The sequence below is a fragment of the Drosophila miranda genome (assembly GCF_003369915.1).
Source record: "Drosophila miranda strain MSH22 chromosome Y unlocalized genomic scaffold, D.miranda_PacBio2.1 Contig_Y2_pilon, whole genome shotgun sequence".
NCBI lineage: Eukaryota > Metazoa > Arthropoda > Insecta > Diptera > Drosophilidae > Drosophila > Drosophila miranda.
Window position 1 is genome coordinate 15,105,590 of NW_022881614.1, and position 6,000 is coordinate 15,111,589.

The window sequence follows — 6,000 nt, forward strand, 5'->3', positions numbered from 1 at the left end:
GAATAAAAGCAATTACATCATTAGATGTGAGGTCAGGGGCCAGCCGTGAAACAAAAACTTGTCGTTTTGGTGGGACTCCCACCAGTGGTTTAGTCACCACAGGCCGGAACGTCTATTTACTGGTGGGATCGGGTTAGACGGGACAACTAGCGAACTTGCGGACACCACGGACACGGACGCTGCAGACGTACTTGGCTGCACATTCTCCGAGGCGATGAATTCGGATACCGAATCTGCATCGCCAGCAGCTGTCGTTGCCCTTGGAGTGGCAAACGAGATCAACTGCTGCACACTTGGAGTGGTCGGAGTCAGTTTTTCGGCGGCGCACGGCTGAGTGACGGTTGGCTCAGCTAGCTCAGCTACTCTAGCTTTAATAGTCTCTGAGATTTGTGGATGCCCCAGATTTTCGTCCTTTGCGGGGGCGGAAGTGGGTGTGGCGAAATTTGGACACGAAACGGTCAAGGTCCGATATCACAGGAGTGTGGATACCAAATTTGGTTGCTCTGGCTCTTATAGGTTCTGAGATCCTTGAACTCATATTTTGCAATTGACAAAACCGACCATGAAACCTGTGTGTTAGAGAGAGACAGAGCGAGAAAGAATGAAATTGTTTTCTTGCTTCTGGCTATAATCATTATACGATCTGGTTCAGATTTTGCACTTTAGAAGATATGGTCATCCTCACCGATTCTGCGTTTTTGGTTTTATCGTATCTTTAAAAATGTGGATGCCACAGATTTTCGTCCTTTGTGGGCGAAGTGGGCGGGGCGAAGTTTTGAAATATTTTTGTAGCAGTGACATATCACAGAAGTCTGGATCCAAAACATCGTTGCTCTAGCTCTTATAGTCTTTGAGCACTAGGCGCTGAAGGGACGGACGGACGGACGGACGGACGGACGGACGGACGGACAGACGGACAGACAGACAGGGCTCAATCGACTCGGCTATTGATGCTGATCAAGAATATATATACTTTATGAGGTCGGAAACGATTCCCTCTGGACGTTACACACATCCACTTTTACCACAAATCTAATATACCCCAATTTTGAGTATCGGGTATAAATATAATCAACTATTAGTGGTATGGCGATAAATCGATGCTATCGGGTCTCTCCGGCCACTCCGACTCGGGCGTCAAGTGTAATGCCTGTGGCCGTTCCCATTGGCAGCCCCAACACTCTAACACTCAAACTCGAACGAAATTTCCATTTGCAGTTGGCCAAAATTAGAGAATAACAGCCCCCGAGATGGGAACAAAATTGTTGGGTAAAAGATGGGGGCTGGAGGCAGAGGATCCCATATTAGCAGATTTGTATTGCCCAATAAAATAGTAAGCTACGCGAAATATTTGCCTTTGGTAGCCCCCTTTTGACCCCGGGCACAGAAACTTTCTCGTCAGGCCTTGTGCGGCTCTGGCTGCCAAACTGCGGAGGTGCGAAAGCCACGAGGATGGATGAGGTGGAGGTGCGAGTGCTGCTGGTGCTGTATGCGGAAGGTTTCCCAACGCACCGCACGACTCCAGAGCCGATCCCCAGTTGGCCATCAATGAGGGACAAACATTATGTTGGCTCATTATAATTATGGCCCAGATCTCTGGCCATGGATCGACAGTTGCTGTACACGGTGGCAGATCAGATCGGGTGGCGGCAAGTGCTAATGCTCGTTAATCAATTTAATTTATCGAGTCGACAACTTCTTTGGCCTGCGGGCAGTGAAAGTTGCCTTGTCGCAGGGGTTTTTCATTGATTTTTCGTTTGTTTGTCTATTTCAGCTTCGATTTCGACTCGAATGCCGTGGAGTGCCATGGAATGCCATGGAACGCCAGGGAATGCCGCGGATGGGTGAACAGAAACTTGTCCCTTTCGATGGTTTTCTATCAATTATGAAAACGATATAAGCGGGGATCCGGCGATGTCTCTTTTTTCCGTTGATTAGCAGACGAGTCGGGGCAGTGAAACCATTGTCTTATCTGCCTGCCGTCTTTCGCTTTCGTTCGGTGAACGAAACTGCCCGAACTTTCACAAGAATCCGGCAGAACGAGCTACACGGATTTGTCGGGGATCAGGGTTAGGGCTGGGGTTAGGCCGTGGGCTCACCCTGCCGCCATCGCCGCCGCTGCCAAGCAACCAAAATGTTTATTTTACTTGTCGCTTTATGGCCATTAAACTTGATCTCTAGATGTGCCCCTCCAGGCACACAATTTGTGCGTTGTACCGCAGTAAACTCTTGCCCATAAGATCATATTTCAATCCGTCTGACAGGCGGCAACAGCAACAGCCGAGAGATTAAATGATGGCCGTCTCGGCAGAGTGGGCTTTCGGTAATAGAAGCTCGAGGTGGGAACAGTACACATTTATTTGTTTGTCATACCAAAGGAAATTATATTCATAAACATTAAATCACGCCCTTCCCTTTGACGGAGTTTCATCGTGCAACTCATCTTTGGGGTTGTGGCATCAGACACACACTACAATCACAATCGCAATTGCAGTCGCATCCACCTGTCAATTTATTAATGAGCTCAAAAACCTGTCCAGTCTTTACATAAATACTCGCTTGTGGCTGTGCGAGTATTGGAGGTATGCATACATAATCTTTACAGAGTTGTGGCTCAAAGGCCGTTAACGGTTAATACCTTTATAATGCCCCTAAATATGATATGGGGGCTATGGAGAGAGGAGAACCTGCGTGCGTGTGGTGTGGTGCGGTGCGGTGTGCTCTGGTGTGGGCAGCCAGGGTACATGGATGTGGCTGTGTATGTGTATTGTTAGGCATTAGACATTAGATGTTATGTTGGTAGATGCCATCCGGTTTTGGCCTTTGCTTTTGAAGCTAGCAATGCTGCTCGGCTGCATTCCGGTCCTGACTAACAACCAAGTGGCGAATGTTACGGGTGTTGCGGTTGTTGCGGGTGTCGCGGGTGAGTTATTACCCTCAAGGTCACTTCTTCTGTCTCTTCTGATCGTGGCTTGGGTTTCCACCTGCGAACACCTGCTGGTCATTAGCCGGCCAGCAGTTTGTTTTGAGACAAACAGTTACTGGGCCTCATGGAAACAAAGGAGAATTAATTAGATTCCGCTGCCGGACCAGCGACGGCGAGACGGAAGCAAAGATGCCGACTAATGAAAGCCAAGAGGTTCTTGGGATACCGATACAGGTGACTCAGAGCCAGAACGAACACTGGACTGGGGTTCGACAGCTCTCTACTTCGTTCTGTGATTAATGACTTTACAAAGCGCATACAAGATCTTTGCCTTTTTGGCCATTCTTTGGGACTTCGCTCGGCACCGGTTTTAGAAATGATCTCATCTCTGCTGGCATCCGCTGGCATCAGCCCACATCGATATTCGCAGAACAAACCCATCCCATCCCATCCCCATGCTAATATGCAATAAAAATGTTGTGTGTTGTGCGTCTGTCTGGGCCAATAATTAGAAAAGTTGTGTCGTAAATTTCACTTTTTCTGCCCATGGTCTGTGGCGTCTTCCGCTTGTGGCATGTGCAGGGAATTTGCAATTCCGAAATGAATGCGCATCGGCATTGCCAATTCCAGTGAGCATTTCGAAAACTCGTGAGGCATTCTACTCGTTGTACCCTGTACTAGTAGGGGCCAAGGGGTATATCGTATTTGAATAGATTGAATATATATTTGATCTTTTCCACCGCCCAGTAGGATTATTTGGTAGAGCCCCGTATGCTCCTGAGGGTATCCTATAGTCGTATGCACAATTAGTTTCCTCTTGTATTCCCCGGGAGAACAGGCATTCATTCCTGCGAGGAGGACGCCGCGGCACACTCACTCACCTCCGTAAGAACCACAACAAAAAGCAACGGCGAGATGTGGGCGGCGATAAGTTACGAAAAACGCAAGCAGCGCAATGTTCCAAAGAGGTGCACTGGAGTGAAAGACGCCTCAGATCCCTTCCGACTCCAAAGCTAATCAAAAGTTACAACACGCACGCGCGGCCGGTGCGGATGGGTGGGGTGGCACTGGAGGTGGAGGTGGACTCCGACACACGATCAAAGTCGTGCGGCAGATGATGATGCAGACGGCTTGTACGCCCACACAAAGCAGTGCAGAGCAGTGCGGTTGTGTGTGTGTGTGAGTGATGTGTTAATCAATCAACGATCGCGGATCGATAGTAAATTATTTGTTTTGTATATTTTTGTTGGTTTATTTACTGCAACGGCAGGTACGTGACTTGCCTTACACTTGCACAACAACCGCAAATCGGAATAATCCACGCTTCGGCAGCGACCGAACCGAACCGACACCGACAAGAAGAAAAACAGACAGAACGAGGTGGAACGTTGTGAGTTGCTGCGGACACCGCAACTCTACAGTTTTACCCGATACTAAGTCAGTATGGCTCTCCTGCGGCAGACGCCGCTAATATTGAACCACACCACAAAGAGTGCGTGCGAGAGAGACAGAAAATCAGTCTGAGCGTGACGTCGGGCGCTGCGTAGCCACTGAAAATTGATTTCTTGCTTTTGGCTACAAAAATGATCCGATCTGATCCAGATTCAGCAATCTGATAGATATGGTCATTATCTATGATTCTGCGTTTTTAGTTTTCTCGAATGTGCAATATTGTGGATGCAACAGATTTTCGTCTTTTGTGGGGCGGAAGGGGGTGGGGCGAAATTCTGAGATATACGTTTTATAGTGAGATCTAACAGAAGTGCGGATATCAAATTTGGTTATTGTGGACGTTGACATGCAATGACTGCATCTTTCAAGAGGCGATGCAGTTACTGCACCGTCAAGTGGCCCGTGTGACACCAGCAGAAGGCTGTTACGCGCGGATCCCAGGCAAAACGCAGCCCTCCTCCCGCCCAACCGACCGAGGGGCGCTGCCGCATGACGCGCGGTGCGTAGCCGAACCAAACGCGAACATGCAAGAAAGATAGCTATTAGACTAACATTCGAGGAAAATTAGTACTAAACTTACTAAGAAACTAAGCATGCAATCAAAGTACAAATACCACTACAGTTACTAATTAATAGAAAGGTGTGTAAGGATTAATAATTTAATAAGAGGAAGAGAATTAGTGGTGGATATAATATGGTAGAGGGAATTATAATCCGAGCATAAGACCCTAAACGGTTCATGCAAGGAATAATTCGATCTACAAAGTGGAAGGAACAACGGTATAAAATTTCTAGTCAGTCTAATAGGAATCGTGAAGTTTATGCGGCTCAACAGATCAGGGCTGTCTATGTCACCCCTGATCAAGTTGTGCATAAATATCACACCAAGCATTTTTCTACGGTTAACTAAGGATGGGAGGTTTACTAATAGTAGTCTACTAGAGTAAGATGGGAGTCTTACACCCGCATCCCAGTTAAGGCCCCGCAGAGCAAAGAGTAAAAAGTTTTTCTGTACTGATTCTATACGGTCCTGGTGTACTTTGTACTGAGGGCACCATACACAGGAGCCGTATTCTAAGATCGGACGAACAAGCGAGGTATAGAGAGTCTTTGTTATATAGGGGTCGTCAAATTCCTTTGACCACCTCTTTATAAACCCAAGCACGCCCATGGCCTTATTTACCATGGTAGAAATGTGTTCGGAAAACTTTAACTTGGGGTCTAACATAACACCCAGATCATCCACCAGGGTAATTCTCTCAAGAGAACCACCAAATAGGGTGTAGGGAGCCAACAAAGGGCTAGAACGATGAAATGTCATAACTTTGCATTTCGAGGCATTAAGGTGTAACAAGTTTGCACAACACCATGACTGAAAGTTATTGAGATCGGATTGCAAGCGAGAATGAAATGAAATGTCCTTGTACTGGACACAGAGTTTAACATCATCCGCATACATAAGTACTCGAGAGTATGTTAATACTGAAGGTAAGTCATTAATACAGAGTGTGAAGAGTAAGGGCCTAGATGGCTGCCTTGTGGTACTCCCGAAGAAACCTTTACTGGTAAAGAGAGGGAGTTTTTGAAGAGGACTCTTTGAGACCTAGAACAAAGATAGCTAG

At 47.1% G+C, this 6,000-nt stretch overlaps 1 long non-coding RNA gene across 1 annotated transcript; it reads left to right on the forward strand.

Annotated features, from left to right (window-relative positions):
• Positions 1-2,334: 2,334 nt before the first annotated feature.
• Positions 2,335-4,299, forward strand: LOC117192302. Its single transcript, XR_004474280.1, has 2 exons — positions 2,335-2,582; positions 3,765-4,299. It is a non-coding gene; the product is annotated as an uncharacterized LOC117192302 (long non-coding RNA).
• Positions 4,300-6,000: the final 1,701 nt, after the last annotated feature.